The sequence below is a fragment of the Pinus tabuliformis genome, chromosome 1_2 (assembly GCF_031772625.1).
Source record: "Pinus tabuliformis cultivar Carrire ecotype Pingquan chromosome 1_2, CPIR1, whole genome shotgun sequence".
NCBI lineage: Eukaryota > Viridiplantae > Streptophyta > Pinopsida > Pinales > Pinaceae > Pinus > Pinus tabuliformis.
In genome coordinates, this window is record NC_142298.1 from 1,316,316,747 (window position 1) to 1,316,343,174 (window position 26,428).

At 34.8% G+C, this 26,428-nt stretch overlaps 2 pseudogenes across 1 annotated transcript; one reads left to right on the forward strand and one right to left on the reverse strand.

The window, feature by feature from the left end:
- Positions 1–1,742: 1,742 nt before the first annotated feature.
- Positions 1,743–7,618, reverse strand: LOC149211066 (putative boron transporter 2; annotated as a pseudogene). Its single transcript, XR_016252982.1, has 14 exons — positions 7,199–7,618; positions 6,696–6,807; positions 6,390–6,472; positions 6,095–6,287; positions 5,648–5,786; positions 5,386–5,551; positions 5,126–5,292; positions 4,832–5,005; positions 4,617–4,712; positions 4,109–4,243; positions 3,300–3,619; positions 2,889–3,168; positions 2,610–2,723; positions 1,743–2,237 (listed from the first exon to the last, which is right to left on the reverse strand). The product of XR_016252982.1 is annotated as a putative boron transporter 2 (transcript).
- A 9,394-nt stretch (positions 7,619–17,012) lies between these two features.
- Positions 17,013–26,428, forward strand: part of LOC149211067 (protein MODIFIED TRANSPORT TO THE VACUOLE 1-like) — a 98,937-nt pseudogene continuing 89,521 nt past the window's right edge.

A 26,428-nucleotide genomic window follows, 5' to 3' on the forward strand; every position in this document is an offset into this window, starting at 1 on the left:
GGTTTTGGACGCAGCTCGGGTCGGAAATCTTCAGACAGGCGGACTTAATTTTCTCTATGTTGCTTAGTAATGTAAAACTCTTCTGGAATTTTGAGCATTGTAATGGTCTCTGGAATTTTGAGCAATGTAATGGTCTCGTGCTCTAGTCATATGCTCTAGACAGACGGTTTTCACCTCCTCTTCATGTTTCCTTGGTTAATTCCTGGTGGCTATATCTGCTCTCTTGCTTATGTATATGGTTCTTCCCTCACAAGGGATAGTTTATGTTGTTCTGAGTGCTCTCGGAGGATGATTCCCGAGGCTTCGCCCCCTTGTATTTTTACTTTGTTTTACAGTTAATAGAATTAGCATTTGCCGAGAAAAAAAAATATTGATCTTAGGGTTTATATACCTTGTGTTTATAATATTAATCCCTTGGGTTTAATATTATTTCCTTATGTTTGTATTATAAATCCATTGGTTTTTTAATCCCTCAGGTTTTTAGTATTAATCCCTTGAGTTTAAATATCAATCCCTTCATTGTTTATATACCTTGCATTTATAATATTAATCTCTTGGGTTTAATATTATTCCCTTAGGTTTATATTATAAATCTGTTGAGTTTTGAATCCCTTGGGTTAATTATTCCCTTGGGTTTATAATATCAATCCCTTTAGGGTTAATATACATTGCATTTATAATACTATTCCCTTGGGTTTATAATACCTTTGGGTTCTAGAATTAATCCCTTGGGTTTATTATTCCTTTGGGTTTATAATACCTTTGGGTTCTAGAATTAATCCCTTGGGTTTATTATTCCCTTCGGTTTATAATATCAATCCCTTAGATGTATTTGTTTCATATTCCTAGGGTATAATATTATTCATAGGGTTTATAATATTGATCCTAAGGTTTAATATAAATCACTTGGATTTACAATCATGTTCATCCATGGTCAACGATAATCCAATATCACAATGTGCCAAAGATTGTCTCAATATGAAAATCAACCATGGTTAACCATGGTCCAACATCACATTGTGACAAACATCGTCTCAGTATGAAAATCAATGATGGTAAATCATGGTCAAGCATGTTTATTTTAGGGTTTATATTATTTATCTTAAGATTTATATACCTTAGATTTATAATATTTATCCCATGGGTTTAATATTATTCCTTTGACATTTACAGCTATATCAAGAGTGAAATCAATAGATGGTTGGTAGATTTTACTGCTTTTTTCTTTTCAACGTTATGCAAAAATGCAAGACAATGCAAGAAGAGATTGGTTGGAAAGCGTGAATGTTCATGATCATTATCTTGTTGATTTGAATTGATTCAACTTTTGTCATCGGTCTCGGTGTGTTTTGGAAGTGGCTAGCGTTTAATAATTATGTTCTGGTTGAGTGTTTAAAGTTAAATTTCCTATCAGCCACATTTAAATTATTGTTTGATTTTTATTAAATATTTATTTCATAATTACTTCATTATTATTTATTAAATGATTATTAATATAATTTATTATTATTATAGTAGTAATAATATAATATTAATTATTATTAATATGATTTTTTTATGTTTATACTCATATTATTGATATATGTGTTTAATATAAAGCTATCCATATTTATGAACAACATTTATTAATATAATTGTAAAAAACAACATCTGATATGTAATATTCCATCCTTATTATAAAAACCAGCTAAAGTAATTCATGCACAATTCAAAGTCAAAAAGCTCATATTAAAGTAATTCATGCACAATTGAAAGTCAAAAAGCTCATATTAAAGTAATTCATGCACAATTGAAAGTCAAAAAGCTCATATATCGTTCACCCTCATTTCAATATTTCCTAAAACTCAAACAGGCTGAGGCACAGACTTTGGCAGTCGATGTATTGACCAGAGACCAACCTTGTCCTATCATTTCATGCCTGTACATAACTGGGTTTAGCAATTTGAGCTCCTCCTCCTGGGTTTCCTGATCCTTCTAAGAGAAGAATTTGAAGAATGGTCCCATTTTATGGCAGAAAAATCTAATGACATATATTGGTTCACCTTGCTTTATTTCAGAATATCTGAGTGCAAGAATGTGCTTATGTCAGTAACACTATCCAAGCGCAACAATTCTACATATGCAGTGTGCATTCAGTAGTATAACTTGAAAAGGCCCTTCAATGGTGTTGCCCTTACATGTAAAAATAAAATTTCCCTTCAGACCTAGACCACTTGATTCCGATCCTCAACGTGAACCTGCAATAAGAAGACATATATGAGCAATTCATCAGCCAAATTCATCCCATCTATCACATAGCTCTGTTTACCTGAGAAGTGCCCATTCTTATGAGTGAGGTTAAATCAGAGATTTATGAAAGTGCCCATTCTTATGAGTGGAATTACATCAGAGATCTATTTACACTGGAAAGAAATGCCCTTTCTTGAAATTTGAAACTCAAATTTCCTGTCCCAAAATGTTCAAATTGGAAAGTTTCCCTTCAGCCTATGCAATGTTATGAGAAATACTTATTAAGACAATTTCCAAAAGAATGACTTTGCGTTTTTTATCAAAATAAAACACAAATCAGACTTTTTCCAAAGATGTTCAATAATAAGTATGAATTTTACAGGACGGTGCTTCAATTCGCCACGACTTCTAGTAGTTATTTCATCCAAAATTTCAGCATCATCAACATCTTCCTCAATCTCTTCCATTCTGTCTATCACATTTGCCTCAGGCTCCTGTATTTACAGAAGGGGAATGTCAAGACATAAGCATTGAAAATCCTAGAACTGAATTATTGACTTGAACTCTACAGAAAATATCCACCAAGATAAATAAAAAAACCCAAGTAGTTTAATATTCTGATGCATTGCTCTCGGAAATATGCTTCATAAGGTACATACCACCAATATGGAGCTACGTGGCTGATGAGGAAGGGCTTCACTCTCCTCATACTCAGCTGCATCTAGTTCACTTAGATGCTCGGGTTCAAATAGCTTTGGAAGAATACGCTGTCTGATGGGTATTAACAAAAAGAATGGGGCAGGGAAAAGTATTCCTGCTATAGGTATCCATGTTATGCCAAAGCATACCAGTAGGTAAAGAAGCTGAAACAGTGTAAATTTTGCAATGGTCTTGAACGGTACGGTTTCAACAAATGATGCATGCACATCCTCAAGCACCCTGCATATATAATTGCCATTTAGAAAGTTTCAAGCCCTCATCAGAATTTAGTTAACCTTCCAAGAAGAAGACTATCCAATACTCAATCTTTAGATTATTCAAAAGACCTCGCAGAGAAGTTAGGGACTCACTTATATCTCCTTGATGGTGTAATAAAGAAAAAAAGAAACCTCTCCCAGAACTGATTCCCTGGTAAACTCTCTATTGCCATGTAAGCAAAGTAGCCCCATAATACAGATGTAGGGACCTTTTTGATAACAGGCATCACAGCCACACAGATACCAACAAGCAAGGATTGGACTAAATTGCTCAGCCTCTGCTCTTTAACTCTGACTGGAAGCAAACCATCAACATGTTTTTCAGGGTCGAAAGCATTTCCATTCATATCGGTGTCCAGGCTCCTCAAGTCTATAGACTTAAATTGTTCTAACTCATTCAGCTGCTTCAGTGCCTGTAATGCCAATCAAACAACATATAAGACTCCATTTCAATTGGCATAAACTCTTCAGTACCTCCATTCCAATTAATATGAAAAGGTACAAGGGTGATGTAAGCCTTAAGGTCCAGGACTATCCCTGCCTATATGAAACCAATACCAGGTTGTCTGAAGAAGAAATTGCTAATTGCTGAAGAAATAAGATTGACTGAAAAGAGGAGAATTGAGAGATACATGTAATTGAGTATCAAGAATTACATGTCCATACATATTAAAAGCAACATATTTGTATTTAAATTGCACCATTCTTCGAAAACTCTGTTTTTAATATAATATACTTATTTGGAACGATTCCTTCGAATTATAGGTGCCCTAAAATATAAGGAAATATTAATTTGCTGAATGAAATATCCCTGACTAGTAAAGATAGGGATAACAAATTATTTAGATAAAGACCCTAGAAGAATTTTTTTTTGGAAAAATGTCAAGCTCTTTTAAACATACCGGGTTTGGAAGGTGATGGATATTATTCATCTCCATTTTTGTAAACACTTGTTGAATATTGTCATAAATCTCTGACACACTAGCCTATTTCTGCATGTATTTCTTAGCACTCTCTACCAATTCTTTCCGCACTATCTGCATCCAAAGTATCTAGATCAGGTTCTATTTACTGTTCAAAGGAAGAACATATGTCTTCATGACCATTCTAATAAGTAAGCAACAATCACATATGATTTTAAAGGGACTGCAAGTACGCAATAAACTGGGTGAAGATCAGCTTGTATTCATAAATCAGTAAGGAGTGTCTAAAGTTTTTTATTTTTCTAAGCTGGATCCACCGAGTAAAAAGGTGGAATAACCCCATGTAAAACGTTACTATGTGAAGGATGCAAAATGTGAAACATTTGCAGGACACAAATGAAATATTGTGATTAGACTTCCTATTATACAATGTAAATCGAAGGGGGGAGACTTCCTATTATTAGTGCTTAATAAGTACATTACCAACCTGTCTCTTCAGAGTTGCAAGGCTCTTTGTATGCATTGGGGATTGCGGTAATACCCCATTAGACGGAGGAATTCCAAGTAATCCACATATAAAGACCTGAATTAAGGGAATCGAACCCATAAAAAATTGTAGAAAATTCAATTTAAACATCAGTATAGATGCAAATATCAAATGGAAAACAAAATTTAATCCTAGAGACAGACCAGAACACACACCATAATCCCCAATAAAAGTAAGTCGTAGTGGTAAGCCGAAGGATTTCTCAAATTGAATTCTTTCTGTTGAGCCATTTGAGCTGCCACGCTGTGATCGAAAAAATACAGTCCTGTTATCATAATTGCAGGGATAAATGCACCTAGAATGTAGAGGGGTGGAACTTTATGCATATCCTGCCAAAATTGCCAGTTTAATGTCAACACTTAAAGAGACCATAATTGAATACTTGGTTATATAAATAAAAAAACAAGAAGGTACACAATCATCCTAAGAATAAAGGGGCTTCCAATCACCTTAATTACTGCCCAGTTGGATGAAGCACTAGGAGCCCAGGCATTAGGACTAGAAAGCCTTCTAGGAATTCCAGCGGGTACACTATCATATGCACTGTATGAGATTGCTGTCCACACCACAATCATCACGGGTACTCCGTAGTCTGCACAGAAACTTCTCAACCAACCTGTTGACAAAGTTATGCATTAGAATAATATAAACCAGAAATTATATCATTATCATAGATTCTAATTGCCAGTAAGAAAGAAAGAAACTCTACCTGTGCCATATCGCCATGATCGAGCCAATCTGCTTTTTAGGGCTGTGAGCAGTAGACCAAAAGATAAAACAATCCCAAATAACCCATTTGCAAAACGCCATGGAAATTTGAACTGATCGACATTGGGGTTCTCATTTTCAGGTATACGAAATTCGTCTACCAAACCCTGAAAACACAACTTCAACGGGATTCTTTTAATATGGAATTTCAGCAAAATAGTGAAAACTTGGCACCCAGATACAGGGATGGTAAGTGCACATGCCTTGATAGCCTCCTTCGCGAACAAGACAGCAATCAAGATGCCAAAGAGCTCTCCAGCCACTCTTGTAAACCTGTTGATGATTGAACCGGCACCGAAAATAGCTAGAAGGCATAGAAGCAACGCCGTCCACACACAAGCCCTGCACACCAATCTTCCATCACTTTTGTTGAAGTCCCAAACTGGATCCCCCGGATGCCATAAAAACAGAGAACATACCATTTATACATCTCTATATAGCTCTATACCTTGCAGAAAATGGGAATACAAATACAAGATATGTATCTCTGAAAATACAAAATACATGAAACACAATACCAAAAGCTCCTCCAAGCAAACAGTCAAATAAATATTATGCTTTTCCATATCTTAATCTTTGAATCCGATTGGAATAAGCAAAAAATCTATGCAGATATTGGTCTTTTTGTTATTGTAAGTATTCGTGCTTACCATCCTGCCCATGCAAGAAACAGCTTATGTCCCAAATCATCTCTGCCTTTTGCAAAATTATACATGTATGTATACATGAGGACAGTGGGTTCTGCAACTCCAAGAATTAGCAGGGGCTGTCCACCAAAAATAGCGTGTAGGATTCCACAAATAGCAGTAGAGACCAGTGTTTGAATAGCAGTTAAGGTCCCATCTAACAATACCATAGGCGTAGCAGAACGTTTAGATATATTTATCAGAGAAGAAATTAGATTTAACATTGACACTGAAGCTAATAAAGAAAACTAAGAATTACCCGTGGCTCTATCAAGCTGCTCCCCAAATGCTATAACAGGAAGAGCCGAAGCAAAGAAGATGTAGGTGGTTGGCGCCAAAATTCTACCATGAATGAAAATGAATACAGAAGCCAAAACACTCAATATTACAGAGAAAACTTGAGATCTATAACATGAAGAAAACAAAGTTCCGAGATGCCTGGCTAATCTTTCTTTTATGGGTAATATACCAACAATGCTAAAAGCCCTGCAGGCTTATGATCCACCAAGATCATGACATATACAAACGTTTGGAAAAGCTAAATCGAAAAAACTCATAATTTGACCTGATTCCTGTATTGAGTCCTTGGACCCAATCTTGTTTGTAACAGGGCAGCCTTCCTCTAACGTCTCTTAGAATTCCTCTAAAAGGAGCAGCAGATGGATTCTCCATTGCTTCTGAATCCAAAGTGACAATTATGTAAGGTTCAGAGTCTAATACGTAACAACAAAATTTGATAAAAGCACCCATTGGGTTTTCTATAAAGCAATATTTCAATCCAAAAATCAATTCAATACACAAAGAATCAATATATATGGCAAGTTTCAATCTGGTATGTTCGGAATCAATCAACAAACATACCACGTTTGCATGAAAAGGATGATATGGGTATGTACAGAATCAATAAACATGCCAGGTTTGAATCAAATATGCTATCTGGGTATATGCTCAGAATCGATAGACATGATAAGTTGAATCAATAATATTATCTGGGCATGTTCAGAATCAATATACATGCTCATATCAATATCAATTACTCTATAAATAAAGATGTAGTCAAGAATATGCCTGCAGCTTCAAACTATCATCAGTTGCATTTAAGAATATAAAGCGGCAATAATGGGATCGAAGATCTCTGGCACAAAAAGATTCTGTAATATTACGAAGTGTTAATGAGATCTTATGGAACCCAATTATGAAACGCAATTGTTTAACTTCTGAATTCTGCAAATTCTGAAACCCAATTGTTTAACCTTCGAATTCTGCAAATTCCAACTCTGCCTGTTAAACCCCGCCACCCCAAATTGGAAAAATGAATGCACTGTTCCTTTTTATTTTTTCTTCCGCTGAAGCTTGTGATGGGGAAGTTGTGGCGCAGAGTATTCAACAATTTGAAACTTGATATCATGTTCGTCTTTGTCCTTGTAAGGTCCATGTTTTCCAGAAAGACTACCGGATATTCAATCCGATTGGCAATCTCATGATGGCGAGACCATTACGAGGCTTACATACACACCCGTTGAGGTTTATGATTGTCATTTCGTTAATGCATGTATGATGACAAGCATCTCCTTTTGGTAAATAGACTTCAAGCTTTTTTATTTATTAAGCTTGTTGTTTTGGAAGCTAGAGTATGATTGTCCTGCATTAATCTTGTTTCAATTCTAAATCCTAAAGCATTAAATTCGATTAGGAATGGTTGGGAGAAATCTAACACTGTTTCAATTCCAAATCCTGGAGCATTAAATTTGACTAAGAATGATTTGGAAAAATCTAAAGTTGTTTGTGTGGTTGACATTAAATTAGTCAATTCTAGTCTTGAACTAATTTCAATTTTTATTATTATAAGATTTATCTTTTTCTCTTTAAACCAGATTATTTTAAAATATGTGAACCTTAAACATTTTAATTAATTTATAAAATACTTCATATCACTATGATTTCCAACTAAATTGCACACTACACACAAAGATCACTAAACTGCACACAAGTGCTCACACATATTTTAAACTGCACACACATATTTTAAAACTGCACACAAGCGCTTACACATATGTTTAAGTATATTTAAACTGAACACAAGCGCTTACACATATATTTAAACGGCACACAAGCGCTTAGACACTTATATTTTAGTTTCATATTGTTTGTAGAATTGTATATTTCAAAATTTAAATAATGTTTTTAGTTGTGAAATCTCTATAACTCTAGTGTTTTTGGAGTTTGTCATATAATTAAATCTTATATATTAAAAATATATTTTAAATAAGAAAAACCATGAATATCTATATTCATAATTTTTTTTAGATATTCATAATTTTTTTATATAAATATGTGTAAGTTCTTAGAGAGAAATAAATAATACATAAATTTATCTTTATTTTATAGAGGAATTAGTTATTAATTGTTTTTCTGCTTTTGTGAAGGTTATATAGATTAATATTTGGGATTGAATAAATAATTTGTTATATATATTTATTTTATATTTTCAACTATGTTATGATTATGATTATATATATATATATATATTTAATTTAATAATTTTTTTATTAAAAAAATGAATAAATGAAATGAATTAAGATAAAATTTTATTTTAATTGAATTTTTTTATATATTTATTAATTCAATTTCATATTAAATATTTCTATTTTTATTTCAACATATATTATGTAAATAATTTTTTTGAGTTATTTAATTATTAATATTATTATATAATTCATTATTTTAAAATTAATTTAAATATTAATATTATTGTAATTAAAATGTTATAAATTTTGTTGTTTTCATTGAGTTTTTATTATTTCAATGGTCGATGGGGAATTAACAATTTCCCTAGATATATGCAACAATCCATAAGCCACAAGTTCAAGTTCAATGTAGCCCGGATCCCCAGGTGGGATTTGAAACTGTCTGGAGGAGATAACATTCCAGTGCACAACCACCGCATCATCCCATGAGGAGACCCAATTTAATTATTAATATCATTATACTTAAAAATTGTTATGAGTAAGTCTCAAGTGGCAATTCAATGGGTGATCTAAATAATGTGAGTCGAAGGGAACTAAGACATTTAAGGTTCAAAGTTCAAAGTTCGAATTCTCAATTGTAACTTGGCAATATAGGAAAAAATAAAATAATAAAACATATAAAAATAATTTTTACTTTTTTAACCAGTTAAATAATAAAGATTAATAAAACATATTACAAGTTAAATAATAATGATTAATAAAACATATTAAAAAAATAGACTCATCTTATTTTGGTGAAATATTAACTTTGTTGAAAAGTTGAATAATAAAAGTTTAGGTTTTCTTTTCCATTGGAAGTTGAGAAGACAACTAACTTTAATCATATACTTTTTATTCCTATATGCTTAATGATAATTAATTAATTAATTTTTTTATTCATTAAGAAATAGAATGTTGGTAATATAATTTTTAAATTATGATAATAAAGCTAATGATAAAATGGTTAAAAATTAAATTTAAATGATATTAGTTAATTATGAACTACCTTATTACTTTCGAGATTATTGTAAAGGAGTGTTGCACTAATAAAATTAATTTATTTTATTGTTTCATTGATTAAAACAAATATTTTGACATTTTTGTTCTGGCACTTTTGGATTACTCACATCAAAATTTTTATGGTCGACATTTCAAACCACTAAGTGTGCTCAGCCTCAAAGATAAATAGGTGAGAGATGCGGGGTCAGAAATGGAGGAGAGACGTCTCTTACCTATTTATCCTGCAGGGCTTGATCAAATTTCGTATCTCAAAACATCAGTCATAAATTTTTTGATGTGAGTAATCCAGAAATTCCAAAACAAAATTACTCTTCTCACAAAAGCATCCACTTTGAAAATATTTTGACAAAATTTGGAAGAGGTTGGAAGAAATAAAGGTTCTTCTTAAGTTGAGGGTTGTTGTGACAAGGTTTAATGAGAACATTATTTCTAAGTTTAGAACTCTTGAGATTTGGTTGGAAGAAATAAACTACAATATCTAAGTTAAGCAATGGTCATTCACTTGTTCCCTTCCCTTTTTGGCATATACATTGATAAGTTAGAAGAGTGTTTGGAAGCAACAGGGTGTGTTGGCTCCAGTGTCACTGGTATAGTCATCACTCTTCTTCTTTATGCTAATGATATTGTTCTTTTGGTGTGGAGTCTTTCCAATCTTGGAAAACAACTAAAAATCCTCCAAGGTTTATGTTCCAAGATAGGTATGCCAATTCTAACAAAACAAAAGTCATGATAATTAAATCCAGAAAGATCACATATGATACTTTCATATCTAACAACAACCTATATGAAGTTCCTTTATAGAAATATCTTGGAATCAATATCCATCACAAGCTCAACTGGAATTGTAGCATTGAGAAAAGGATAATTGGAGGTTTGAAAACTTATCATGGACTTGAAAAAAATTGTAAGTAAATTGATCTTTAGATATGGGATTAAAAGAAAGTCCTCTTTCAAACTCCCGCCACCCTTTTTATTTTATTTGGGTAGGAGGCTTGAGGGTGTAGTGTTTCCATAGAATCGTGAAGGAAGATAGAATATATGAAAAACAATTTATAACTAACAATCTCAAGGTTAAAGGAAATACACCCTATCTTATACTCCTCATTGAAGGAAGTATTTCCCCATTGAAAGCATGACTATAACAAGACATCTTATGTATAAGAAGAGGTTAAACAACCTGCGAGACAAGAGACTTCCTAAAATTGCTTGTAAATGTAGCTAAAATTGTCTTAAGCTCAAGTGGGGATGGCATAAGGATACCCAATATGGGTTAGACCATTGCGACAAAAGGTATGAGATCATTTTGTAAAATAAGGATAATATTAGAAATATTATATACCAAAATTTAAGGAGTGATAAAGAGTTAAAGGGGAAAAGGAAACTACTATATTATAAGGAGGTGATCAACCTAAATCTCAAAAATAAAAATAAATATCTCTCTACCTTAACTAATGTAAAGAAGAAAAAACAACATTGCTAAAATAAGAACAGATTCTCATGAATCCATAGTGATACTTGGTGTTGGCCAATTGCCAAAACACCATGGGAAGAAAGAGTATGTCATGCTTGTGAAACTAAGAGATTTGAAGATGAAAAACATTTTCTCTTAGTTTTTCCAACTCACATTAAATTTAAATTTCAAAATATTTGTTACACTAGTGACCTTCTTATACTTTTAACTTAACAAAATTATCATGATCTTGGAGCACTTCTCTTGTTTTTTTAGTATAAGAATAAAAATCTAATGAATTATGAGTAAGCTCTTATCTTCTTAAGGTCCAATAGACCATATTCAATTTTAGTAGATGTTAATCATTATCATCATTATTAAATGTTCAAAATAAAAATATTTTTATTAATTAAAGTTAAAAAAATACACATTTAAGATAGTTATATATGTTTATAAATGGATTAAAATTTATCTCCCCATTATTTAATGTTTTATTGGCTAATCCCATGGGGGCTTCCCTAAATGAACCTCTAACATATCACACGTGTTCATGGCATATTAAACAATACCCCTATTTTGACTACATATTGGAAAATACCTATAAAAATCACATTATTTAACCCCCTACCAATACGAACCCTATACACCTTCCCAATTTAAAAAACCCCTAATTTCACTAGATATTATAGGTATCCATCTTTTCATTAAAAAAATTTACACCCCTTTATATTTTTTCATTAACTTTGAGCTCCATTTTTTATACCTACCAATATAAAAACCCTTTACCCCTACATATCCCCCAATATATTATGTCATTTTCCCCTAATATAAATCCCCCAATATGAATGCACGTGGTATGATATTGCTCTCCTAGTGAAGCTCCGTGGCTAATCCAGATGGCGATTTCAACCAATTACCTTTTCACAAGGAATTCCTTAACAACACATGTATTCATCATCATTTCAATATCCCATATACCTCTATTTTTTTAAACTTATTAAATAATATATTTATCTAATATTTCAAAATAATTATAAAACTATTAATTAATACTTAAACTAACATAATTTTTAAAAAATATTAAATATTAAAATAAGATATGTAAGATAACAATGATTAACTTCCACTGGGAAAACTAAAATTCATTATATTTTGCTTAAAAATCTATATAAAATATTTTAAGGAAATTTATAATCGCATAAGAATTATTATATAAAAAATGCAGTATTTAACTTATTTTTATTTTCTTTGAATAATAGTGATGAATCACTCTACATAAGCCAGTATTGATTGTTTACACCACTGGTTTGGTTTGACAACTAAGTTACGATAAATCTTCCGACTATAAATAAATGAAATCCTCTCTAAACTAAATTCAATTCAAATAACATAACGAAAACTAATATAATAAAAATATATATATATAATCCTCCATTCAAACATATATAATTATAATTTATTTCAACCACAATAAAAATTAAACACAAAACAAAACAACAAAATTTGCTTAGAAAAGAATATGCTTAGAAATATCCATCCCCACAAAAGTACCCGATTATATCTTTAACGGTGCCTTGACTTTGCTCACAACTCTCTTTCAATAAAACGTGTTTTACATTTAAAACTATTTATATGAGCAGAAAAATTGTCAATCCCTTTCAACGAAACGTCCTTGGACCGAAAACTTGGATACGAGTGAAGAAAGGCATTGCCAATTCTTTTCAATAAATTGTTGCTTTCAGTGAGCTGTACATAGAAATTATGTTTGAACCTGTTTATGCTAAATATGTGAGAAACATACATCATTTTCATGTTTAGTTGGTTAAACTCTATTTTAATGAATAAGTTTTATTTTTTATTAATTTAAAAAGTTTTATTAAAAAAAACAAAATTTTAATATATTTAAGCATATTTAAATTATATATTTTTTAAATATAAAAATATTAATATGATGATGATGGTGGTGGTGGTTAACATCCACTGAGACCAAACTTTGGTCTATTTTTTATTAATTTAAAAATTACAAGTTTTATAAAAAAAAACAAAATTTTAATATATTTAAACGTATTTAAATTATATATTTTTTAAATATAAAATATTAATATATTTAACATTTAATTTTACTAAAATTTTAAATTTTAAAATTAATTTTATTAAAATATTAATTAATATTAAACATAATTAAAATTATTTTTAAATAAATTAATTTAAAGCAATATTTAAAAATGTAATTTTTTTGTAGCCCATAATCATGTTTAATGTGGGTTTTGGATATATGTTGGGTGTAAGTTTAGAGTTGTTCAGAGTGGTGTCACCACCCATCATTAGGGATTCAACTAAAGCATATTATATCATAAAAGAGTGTTGGGGTGCTTATAAATAAGAAATAATTTGACGTTAATGTGACGTTAAATAGATTTAATAAATAGGGAAATATATATATATATATATATATATATATATATATATATATATATATATATTATTAAGAAATTTTGACCTAAAATTATTTAGGTGAGCATAAAAATTTTGATCTTTGACAACATATTCATCCAATAGAGGAAGAGGAATATAATAATGATTAATTATTTGGACACAATTAATAAGATAATATTAATAATAATAATAATTTATGGTTATTAATTAGAAATAAATTTAATTAGAAGAATGATAAATATTTCTAATATAAAATAATACAGTTAATATTACTAAAACATAAATACTCTAGCTATAATGGATAAAATAATGAAAATACAATTGTATTAATGAGATATTACAAAGAAAAGAAAGATAGAGGTGGAGAAATCAAACAAGCCAAAGGAAAGAGTAAGCATAAAAATTAAGATCAAGGAACGAGGAAAGGATGAGGAAGGGGGGTGCGTAGATTCAATTAATGGAAAGGTAGAGATCGGGGGGAGAGAAGAGGGAAGGGAGAAATAGGAGGATCCCCCGAAGGAGGATTGATTAATGACTTAGGCTAATGACTTAGGAGGATCGGTTAATAACTTACGAGGATAGGTTAATCAATATTATTTTATAAGTTGGAATTTAATTTCATATATATTTCATTATTTTTTTTCCAAACATTTTATATGTAATTTTTTCTTTTAATTAAAAATATACGAATCATAAACTCGTGATAGTCTATTGTCTAAAAATGTCATCTACAAGGTTTAATTCACTATTATAAAACAACGTTTTCACTATCATAGTTTACACAAAATGCACCTTGTTTCTTAGTCTTATTTTATGTTTCTATATGTCATCTTTTTTTAATCCCTTTTACAATTTTTTTTTTATCTCTATTGCATCTATTTTGGCATCATAATTTTTTTCTTTCCATTTAGATTGCATCCACTTTGTGTCTACTTCACGTCGTCTTTTGTTCGACATCTATTTTATGTCCCACTTGTGTCCACTTTATGTCTACTTTGCGTCCCTCTTTCCTCCACTTTGGCATCTATTTTACATGTCACTTGTGTCTCTTTTGTAAGCATCCAATTTGTGTCTATTAGTTTCTCTTTTTCATCTCATGTTTCTCTTCATAACATGCCTTTTAGTGAGCTATTTTACTCCTAAATCTAAGTTTTATGTAAATGTTATGATCCTAATGTTGATTATCTTTTTTCCAACTCAATGCATCTGACTCTTGCCATTGTAGCTTTTAGCCTATCCATCTTCTATCTTTTTCAATTCTACAATATTTGTAATGAATAAAGGCATCAACCTCCTATCATGTTCTTAATGAATAAATGACAATAGCACTACACATCTCTTCTTAGTGATTGTGTCTATTATGTACATGAGTGTGCTTGCATATGTGGGTGTTTGTGGGGGGGTTAGGTGTTTCTATGTCTCTTATGCAGGTATGTAAATGTGTTGCTTTATGGGTGTGTGAATGTGTCACTTATGTGTGAAGGAATTTCTTTTATGAGTGCATCACTTAAGTGTAAATATGTTCCATGAGTTCATTGTTCATGTGTGAGTACATCCCTTATGTGTGTGAATGTGATGCTTATATGTGAGTATGTTGATTATGTGTGAGTGTGTCACTTATGTGGGTATGTGGCTTATGGGTGAGCATGATTATTATGTGGATGTTGTTATCACCTGGATTGAACCTCAGGTTGAAGGAAGGCAATACCAGGGTAACCACAAACCATGCTTAGCCAAGTAGCTAGCCCTACTAGGCCAGGAGAGGGCTCTCTCCATAAGAATCTCAACCAAGATGACTGGATCAAGTAAAGGATTTTAGGCTAGGTATAGTAGCACAAAGGTTTTGATTGGATTTTGTAGGGGTTTTCCTGGATCAGGAGGAGCTGGGCAGTTTAGGTCTAGGGAATTAGGTCAGAATTGCAGGGTGTTCAATGGGGCAAGGTAGGCATAGGCTTTAGCACTCAAGGGCTTGATGTGATGAGATGTTTAATGCAGGAGCATCTAGACTTAGCCAACAATGTAAAAGTTTGTTCACATGTTGTGGCTAAACAAGTTGAAATGCATTGACCTGATTGGTAAAAAGCCAGTTTTACTGAGAGGGTTCGATCTCTTAAGAAATTAGTTATAATTCATTATTGTAATAAGTTAGAGACTGTCTTATTTTAGATATAGATATAGAGATTGTTAGCATAGAGCTAGGAGTTAGAGATTTGTTGTTAGATATATCAAAAATAGATATTTTATTGTTAGATATGGTTAGAGTGTTTATTGATGGATAAAAGGAAGGAAAATGTAATGAGCGAGAGAGAGGAGAGTAGAGAGATAGTGAGTGGATTTGCATTTTTTGAGATAGAGGTCTTTATCTGTGTAATCTAGCCTAAGGCTGAGACTCTGTTATGTGTTTATTGTGAATAAATCAGTGTTGCGTGCATATTAATATAAACAGCCCATGGAGGCCTCAAATGCTTATTTTTCTCTCTGTAATTGGATGATATTGATGTTGGCCTGTGTTTTTCATATTTTATCATAGAAATATTGTGTTAAAGGTTCGATTGGTGAGTTCATTCCATTGGTTTGGTTCTGTGAGTGGAAAACCCAAAACACACTAAGTATCGGGCACAAAACATAGTCAGATAGAGAATCTGGACTTTAAATTATTATAGGAGGGAAGTTTTAACGCTATCGGGTCTGTGGAAGCCACATAGCATCACCCTAGTGTATTTATTTGTCGTATCACTGAATGTCATTTACACAGAGAAATCACGCTAAACACTTAGTGGATTCAAGGAAGCGGACTTGAAATTTTATGCACGGGAGTTTTGGGTCCTATCGGGTCCGACAATAGATCGCATCGCGCAGTCGGATTGGGGCATGTCAAAGGCTTGTCCCCAAGCCTTTGCGATATGCGATTGCCGACACATATATCGCATCGGCATGTATGAAGTGGAGCGGCAGAGAGTTAAGCGGGTTATTGTAATCACCGATAGCGATTAGTGATATCGCATTGGATCTCCACCAAGGGATAACACCGATAGTTGTGACCATTGGGACCTCCAATCACCGATATTGCGATTCAACCTGAGCCGTCCGATCAGCCAGATCTGGATATGCGGCATAACATATATATTTGTTTAAAAAGTGGGAAAAAGCGTTGTTTTGGTATTTTTTAATGGTAATTCATTTCCGAAAGGGAAAACACATTGTTTAAGGGTTTCCAAAGGCAGTTTTGGCTGCGATAGGTAAAAGGCCTATATTTTGTGGAAAAGGGTGTAAAGCGGGGTGATTGTTGGGTTTTACAGATCCAACTGTGGGTTTATATTGAACCACTTTTTCCTCTATGTCATTTTTGGTATCAAAGTAGAAGAAAGGGTTATTTATAGCAAAAATGCCACCAAGGAGAGGCATTGGTCGAGGAAGACCTAACCCAAATGCAATTCTACTGGAAGAGGTACGGAGTCTGTGTACACAGATGGAGTCAATTGAGATTGCCCAGAGAAGAGCACTTGATGAAGGAGATGAAAGTTCTTCAGAAGAATCTCCTGCAGAGGAGATAGTAGATGAAAATGATGAAACTGCCAAGGTCCTTAAGATGTTAGTGAAAGTAGGAGGAAAACCTAAGGCGGAAATCCCTATGTATGAAGGGAGTCTGAACGCAGAAGAGTTAATAGATTGGATCAGATCCTTAGACCAGTACTTTGACTATGAAGAGATTGATGAGGGGAAGAGAGTGAAGTTTGTAGTTACCAGATTGAAGGGTCACGCAGCCATCTGGTGGGACGAGGTACAGACATCAAGAACGAGGAAAGGGAAGTCCAAGATCAAGCTATGGGATAAAATGGTAAGTAAAATGAAAGCCAAGTTTTTTCCTAAAGACTATCATTTGAATCTTTTTAAGCAATTGCAAAATTTAAGGCAAAAAGGAATGTCTGTTAAAGAATATACAGAAGAATTTTATAGATTGAATATTAGAGCAGGGCATGTAGAGGATGATGTGGAAAAGGTAGCTAGATATATAAATGGCTTAAGGTATGACATACAAGATGAGATTAGCTTGTTAAGTCTGAAAACTATTGAGGAAGCCTATCAAGCAAGTTTGAAGGCAGAAGAAAATATCTTGAGGAAACAGAATCAGAGGAATAGAGGAAAAAGCTCAGCAAGAGGTAGGGGAACTACCAGACCAAGGGGACAACAACATCAGCATGAAGCAGGGAGCTCAAGTAGTAGACCACCATAGAGGGGGGAATCTAACAGAGGAAGATATGTGCCCAGAGGAAGAGGTCGATGAAGAGATGTTCGATGTTATACATGTGGAGAATGGGGACATATGTCATCGAATTTTCCTCATAATAAACCAGCAAGTCAGAGAAATGCGAATGTGGCTGAGGCAAAGCCAGAACCACCTCGACTTGTGGAAAAGGAAGAGCCCCATAAAGAAGGTGAATCACTATTATTGAGAAGGACTTTGCTTGGGGCAGAGCTGGACATTGGAGAACCAGCATAGAGGAAGAATTTGTTCAGAACTACCTGTAAGTCAAAAGGTAAGTGTTGCAAAGTGATAATTGATAGTGGAAGCACTGACAATATTGTTTCTACAGAGATGGTGGACAAGCTTGGACTAGCAAAGATCATGCACCCTACTCCTTATAAAATGTCATGGTTGCAGAACGGACATCAGATTATTGTGACTTAACAATGCAAGGTGGAGATACAAATTGGTACGTATAAAGATGTGATATTATGTGATGTACATTGTGTGTGGAGAATGATTGTTCAAAGGTCTTTGTTTCAGCCGAATATATACCCCGGGAATTTTGTACATCCCTCCACGCAGGGGGGTGCAGAGGCCAACAGTCCCTCGGCGGGGGTTCGGGGGTAGCGCCCTCGAAGCTAAAAATAGATGTAAAATTGCCTTGTAAAAGTATAGTAATTTCTAATCAATCTGGGTTGTTCATTAGGTGGATGATCTGACGGTAGAACTTATGTTTAGTTTAGGGTTTTTTGCCCTAGAAGGCAACCCCTCTCTTTGTATGAGGGCATTGTATTTGAGGTTGAGATATAGATGTGTATTATGTGAGCGAGAAATAGAGAGGCGAGACTGTGAGAGAAAACAGAGGATATTACAGTGGATCTGTTGTAGGTTGTGTCTCTTCATTTTGCTGGATAATAGAAAGGAAGCACTGGATGTTCGGGGTGGACGTAGCCCAAACTGGGTGAACCACGTATATCTATGTCTCTCTTGTTTTATGTGTTTTCTGTGTTTATATTTCTGCAATATTTTATGTGTTCCATTGCTCCGTAATATATAATTTTCTAACAATGCAGTGCCCATGGATGTATGCCATGTATTGCTAGGAAGACTGTGGCAATTTGATCGGAAAGCTATTCATGATGGAAGAAGAAACACTTATACTTTGGAGAAATATGGAACTAAACACACATTGCTGCCAATGAAGAACGACGTTGACAAAGGAACACCTGGAAGTAGTATTATGCTGATAAGTGGAAAGGAGCTGTTGTAGGAAGTAGTGAAGAATGAGGAGTTGCATTTTGTTGTTGTGGGAAGACCAAAGGTAATTTTGACTTCCACAAACTTGAATGATTTGACTGAAGAAGTTCGAATACTGTTAGATGATTTTGCTGATATTATTGTGGATGAGTTTCCGAATGCATTACCACCGATTAGGAGTATTAGTCATCACATTGACTTAATACCAGGAGCAAGCTTGCCAAATAAAGCAGCATATAGACTAACTCCTCAAGAGAACGCAGAAGTTGGAAGGCAAGTGCAGGAGTTGATGGATAAGGGGTTGATCAGAGAAAGTCTTAGCCCATGTGCTATACCAATAGTACTCAGTCCAAAGAAAGGAGGAGAATGGCGCATGTGCACAGATTCTAGAGCTATCAACAAGATCACAATCAGGTACAGATTTCCTTTTCCATGCATGGATGATTTAATGGACTGTTTGAGTGGATCTAGATACTTTACTAAAATAGATTTGAAGAGTGGATATCATCAAATAAGGATTCGGGAAGGTGATGAATGGAAAACTGCATTCAAAACAAATAGTGGGTTGTATGAGTGGTTAGTGATGCCTTTTGGGCTCACTAATGCACCCAGTACGTTCATGAGGTTAATGAATGAAGTCTTGAAGGAGTATGCAGGTAAATTTTTTATTGTGTACCTTGATGATATTCTGTTTTTAGTAAAAGTAAAGAGGAGCATTTAGAGCATCTTAAGTTGGTCCTAAGAACTCTGCAGAAAGAGAAACTACTAATAAATTTAAATAAGTGTAGTTTCATGAAGGAGGAGTTGGTTTACTTAGGATTTGTAGTTTCTAAAGAAGGCTTGAAGATGGATCCAGAGAAGGCCCAAGCAATTTGGAACTGGCCTACTCCCAGAATCATATTTGAGGTAAGAAGCTTCCATGGACTTGCAAGTTTTTACAGAAAGTTTATTAAAGGTTTTAGTCAAATTTGTGCACCAATCCTTGAGACAATCAAGGAGATCAATCAGCAATTTCAGTGGGTAGAAGCAACAAACTAAAGTTTTAACTTGCTGAAGAAGAAAATCACAGAGAATCCTATTTTAGCTTTGCCAGATTTTGAGAAAGTATTTCAAGTAGAAACAAATTCTAGTGGAGTTGCAGTTGGCACAGTTCTGAGTCAAGAGCAAAGATCAATAACATCTTTTAGTGAGAAACTAAATGATGCAAAGAAGAAACATTATTTGTTGCCAAAATAATTCATATTATATTCAGACAATCATGCTTTACAATTTATCAATAACCAGCTAAAGCTGAATCAGAAACATGCCAAGTGGGTAGAATTTCTGCAAAGTTTTACTTTTGTAATAAAGCATGAGTGGTAAGTCAAATAAAGTAGCAGATGCATTGAGCAGGGTAAGTTTTATTTTGCAATAATTCAAAGTGGGTGTTGTAGAATTTGAGGAAATGATTGAAATGTACAAGGATGATGAAGATTTCAGAGATATCTATACAACAGTTCAAAATCCAATGAGCCATAACAGAAATCAGTGGTTGGACTACCTCATTCAAGGAGGTCTATTATTTAAAAGCAACAAGTTGTGTATTCCCAAATGTTCCATGAGGGAAAACATCATAAAGGAGAAACATAGTGGAGGATTATTTGGTCATTTTGGACAATATAAAACCTTCGCCCAGGTGAAAGCTTTTTATTATTGGAAAAAAATTCAAACTAATGTTGAGAAGTTTGTTGAGAAATGAAGGATATGTCAGCATGCCAAAGGAAGGAGTCAGAATTCAGGGCTGTATCAGCCATTGCCCATAGCAGACTGATCGTGGGATGTAGTTAGCATGGATTTCGTTCTGGGGCTACCAAAAACCTAGAGAGGGAATGATTCCATTTATGTTGTAGTAGATAGATTCTCTAAAATGGCACATTTCATTGCATGTAGGAAAACTAGTGATGCAACACACATAGCTAATTTATTATTTTCAGAGATTGTAAGATTGCATGGGTTACCTGTAAGTATTGTATCTGATCGAGATACCAAGTTTGTAGGGCATTTCTAGAGGACTCTTTGGAAGAAACTGGGAGATAACCTCAGTTTTAGTTCAACATACCATCCTCAAACAGATGGACAAACTGAAGTAGTGATCAGGAGCTTGGGAAATATATTAAGAATTTTAGTATATCAAAATCTGAAACAGTGGGATTTAGCACTAGCTCAAGCTGAGTTTGCTTACAATGATACTCCAAACTAAAGCACTGGAATGAGTCCATTTCAGATTGTCTTTGGAATGCATCCAAGAGGTGTGTATGAGCTCAGGAATTTGGGAAAGTAGGAAACCAGAAGTGAAAAAGCTGAAGAATTTTCAGAACAGATGCAGAGATTACAGGAAGAAGTCAAAGGAAAATTGCAGGAAAGCAGCAACAAATATAAACAGAGGGTAGATCTGAAAAGAAGAGAGAAAGAATTCCAAGTGGGAGACTTAGTGATGGTGCATTTGAGGAAAGAGAGATTTCCTACTAAAACTTACAACAAATTGAAAATGAAAAAGATAGGACCTTGCAAAATTGTAAGAAAATTTTCAGCCAATGCATATGAGATTGAGTTGCCAGAAGGGATTGGAATATCCCCCATTTTTAATGTTGCAGATTTGTATCCATACAGAGAGGCAGAGACAAAGTTGCAGGAGGAAGCTATAGGGGATGAAGTTCAAACTATGAATTGGGAAGAACAAATGCCAAAGACAGCTAAGAAGGAAGTGGAAGCTGTTTTGGAGAAGAGAGTATCCAAAAGAACCAGAGGACAGACTTATTTCTAGTATTTAGTCAAATGGAGAGGACAACCAATGGAGGATGCTAGCTGGTTGAAAGCAGAAGAACTACAGAAATATGGAGTAAGTCCTGAAAGTTTGAAGGAGGATTCTTTTCTTCCTTGGGAGTCTGATGTAGGAGCATCTGGACTTAGCCAACAATGTGAAAGTTTGTTCACATGTTGTGGCTAAACAAGTTGAAATTCATTGACCTGATTGGTAAAAAGCCAATTTTACTGAGAGGGTTGGAACTCTCAAGAAAATAGTTATAATTCATTATTGTAATAAGTTAGAGATTGTCTTATTTTAGATTCAGAGATAGAGATTGTTAGCATAGAGTTAGGAGTTAGATATTTGTTGTTAGATCTATCAAAAATAGAGATTTTGTTGTTAGATATGGTTAGAGTGTTTATCGATGGATAAAAGGAAGGAAAATGTAATGAGAGAGAGAGAGGAGAGCATAGAGATAGTGAGTGGATTTGCATTTTCTGAGACAGAGGTCTTTATCTGTGTAATCTTGCTTAAGGCCGAGACTTTGTTGTGTGTTTATGTGAATAAATCAGTGTTGCGTGCATATTAATATAAACAACCCGTGGAGGCCTCAAATTCTTATTTTTCTCTCTATAATTGGATGATATTGATGCTGGCCTGTGCTTTTCATATTATATCATAGAAATATTATGTTAAATGTTCGATTGGTGAGTTCATTCCATTGGTTTGGTTCTGTGAGTGAAAAACTCAAAATACACTAAGTATCGAGTGCAAAACACAGTTGGATAGAGAATCCAGACTTTAAATTATTATAGGAGGGAAGTTTTAACAATATTAGGTCCGTGGAACCCACATAGAATCACCCCAGTGTATTTATTTGTCGTATCACCGAATGCCATTTACACAAAGAAATCACGCTAAATACTTAGCAGATTCAAGGAAGCAGACTTGAAATTTTATGCACGGGAGTTTTGGGTCCTATCGGGTCTAACAATAGATCGCATCGTGCAGTCGGATTGGGGCATGTAAAAGGCTTGTCCCCAAGCCTTTGCGATATGCGATTGCCGAAACATACATCGCATCGGCATGTATGAAGTGGAGTGGCAGAGAGTTAAGCGGGTTACTGTAATCACTGATAGCGATTAGTGATATCGCATTGGATCTCCACCAAGGGATAGCGCCGATAGTTGTGACCATTGGGACCTCCAATCACCGATACTGCGATTCAACCTGAGCCGTCCGATCAGCCAGATCTGGATATGCGGCATAACATATATATTTGTTTAAAAAGTGGGAAAAAGCATTGTTTTGGTATTTTTTAATGGTAATGCATTTCCGAAAGGGAAAACACATTGTTTAAGGGTTTTCAAAGGCAGTTTTGGCTCCGATAGGTAAAAGGCCTATATTTTTTGGAAAAGGGTGCAAAGCGGGGTGATTGTTGGGTTTTACAGCTCCAACTGTGGGTTTATATTGAACCACTGTTTCCGTTGCGTCAATGTTTTAGACTGGTGAGAAGCTAAGAAGGGCATGTGAAAACCATGGATCCTTCCTAGACTGCAGAAAACATGAAATGATGAATGGTTTCCCAAGGTAGAGCACTGATATAATGAATTCTACCTATCAACTTGAAAACACTCAACTAGAAGCAATGAAATGATGCATGGAATACATAAAACACATTAAAATATGATCACATAAGAAGAAACTATACTAAAACTCATTCCACATGGATCCCATAAAAATAGCTATAATTCCTATTAATCTCCTGCCAAACTGCTTACAAAAGGTGTATAATCAAGGTCTGAGAATCCAACTGAGTCCAACCCTTTACAATGAGAGAGAAGAAGAAGATATAGACATGATTTCAACCTCCTCCCATACTTAGGGGTCGAATCCCTAATATGAGGAGCTAATCTAACTAATACTGAACAAGAAACAGGAATATAGGCAACTCAACAACTTGCCTCTAAAAGTGAAAAACTGATTCATTTGAGCTCAAACTAACTTCTAAGGCAATGAATCTACCCTATATTACTATTTATCTATCATAATTACATGCAATGTCATCATTTACAATGGTGAATCATCATCCATGAGAGAGAATCCATGATCACAGTGAAAAAACTGGAAAAATGGCCATCTTGAGCAAAACTGCCCAAAGCACAACGCCACTTTCAGGTCCCTTTTGGAGGCCTTCCCGACATCCAAATTGAGCCCATGATAGCTCATTGGAAAAGTCTTCAAGTCTACTTTCCAAAAAACCTAGAATATCTTCATTTTAAGTTCATCTGTCCCCTCAAAACTTGATTCTCCCAAGGTTGCTTCTGTGTGTCCAAAAAGTGGTAGAGAGGTCATTTTTAGGGTATTGTTTGACCTTTTGGTGGACCAGTTCTGCCCCAAAAACTTTGAAACTTGCTAGGGTGCATGCCCTCATCACAATGAATCCAAAAATGAAAACCATTTCTTCATTGGGTGCCCCTAGGAAAAGCGCAGCGCCAGTGGTGCTACGCTTTTAAGCAGTTTTTTGTGTAATAAATTCCAAAATTTGCAAATGACAAAATTTGCTCCAAATTTTCCCAAAATTGGTGAGAACCACCATCATCAAGTGCTTTGATGAGCCAAGGAAGCTTCAGCAAGCATCCTAAGCCTATTCTCCTCCTTTTTGCCTTTCAAGGCCCACCTTAGCCTAGTTTTCATTTTCTTGACCCTCATATTGCAAATCTTGTTTCAGGTTCGGTAATGATAGGCCATGTGTCTGATCATCTGATTGTCTCTATTGGCCTTCTGTAGCAGCTTCTCAAGGTGCAAGTTGACCCTCTCAAGCCAAGTCTCCCTATCGTCTTCAATCTCTTTCTCAATAGGAGTCAAAGTGACTTGTGCCTCTTTGCCACTTTGTCGTTTCATCTTGAGCATTTCCAACTCCATGAGGACTTGTTTGTCACTCAATTGCTTGTTTTCTTGCTCCAAATATGTGATGACATATTTGGCCCTCTCCAAATTGTCCGCCAAAGCTTGTACTTGAGCTTCCCTCTCTTGTATGATGATGTCTTTGATGGTTTCTTTGTCCTGAGCCTCTAAGTCAATGATTTCAACTCCATGATGGGTATACTGCTGCTCCGGCTCATCATGCTCAGTAAAGTCAAAGTCCCTTTCCTCCTCATCATCAAGACTCTACTCTGACATCCTTTCCTTCCCTTTGTGCAACTGCTGCACTTGTACCTTTTGTGTCGATGAAGAAGGCAAAGCCCCTTCCACATCCTGTGGAGCTAGAATTTGCCTATGGGATGATGAAGAAGGCAAGGCCCCTTCCACATCTCGTGGAGAAAACACTTGCCTATCGGTTGCAAATAGTCTCCTTGTGCCCCTCTGATATGTCATGTAAACAGGCACCTCAGTAGTTCTTGTCTCCTTGGCCTCCTCATCTATTTTCACTTGGCTAGAAGGTCCTCCTGCTTCTTGAGACATTGGTGGAGGAATTTGAGGACCCCTGAAAATGTCATGAGAAATAAAGGTCTCCCAAGAGATGTTGAGGAGACTGAGATGATGAAGCACAATGATCTTGATCAGGGAGTAATGATAAAGACTGCTCATCTGCTGAGGGTATGGCTTTCTTTGGACAATATGAGCCATCTTCTCAATATTCCTGAACAAGAAGTAAGGGAGGTTTAACATCCTCACCCTGGTAAAATGCATGAGGAGCCTGATGTGATAGGTGTACAACCTGGAGAACCTGCCCTCACAAGTGAAATACTTCATGATGATTTTCATCATGGGGACATACTTGTTTTCAAGAAATCTGAAAGGAAAAAGTCTCTTCACCTCATTTTTGTGCTGGGGTTTGATATAAGGCTCATAATAGTGCTCATCCAGGTCCTGGCCCTTGAACCACTTCTCCCCTACATTAGGAATCTTGGTGGCATCTGAAATGATGGAAGGTGAGATGGTGAATGTTACCCCAGCAAGAGTCACCCTGTTGTCCTGAAGATGGGCTACAAAAAGTCTAGTGAGCTCAGGGTGATGCTGAACTCTCTCTACCTGCTCACAGAACTCATAGCAGCCAAGGTATCTGAAACATGTGACAGCCAACTAAGAGGCCTGCAATTCCCTAAGGTTTGATGGCTCTTCTCTAATAATCCTGCCTCCCTTGTGTGGTTTTCTCGGTTTCCTGGCTCTATCTGCTGAAGTGTCACTGCCTGTGTTCTCCTCCTCATAGTCTCGGTCTTCTTGGTCCATGTTTGCAAGGTTGAGGTGTATGAAGGGAATGAGTGAAAGTGTTTTTAGGAATGAGGGGATGGGAGATGAGCTTGTGACTAGGAAATGAATGGAGGAGTAGGAAATGAGGGGGAGGGCTTGTTTGCTTGAGAATTTTCTCTTGGGGAAGAGGGATAAAGGGAATGGGAATGATATGGAATAGGGGTAAAGGGAAAAAGGGATAGGGTGATGGGGGAATACAGATAGGGGAATTTAGAGTTGTAGGGATAGGTGATAGGATGAACAGTGAGGATTTAGGGTTTTAGGCATCATTAGGGAGATTTTAGGGTTTCATATTAAACATGGAAAATGATGCTTATAGATTTGATTTGCAAACCAAAAC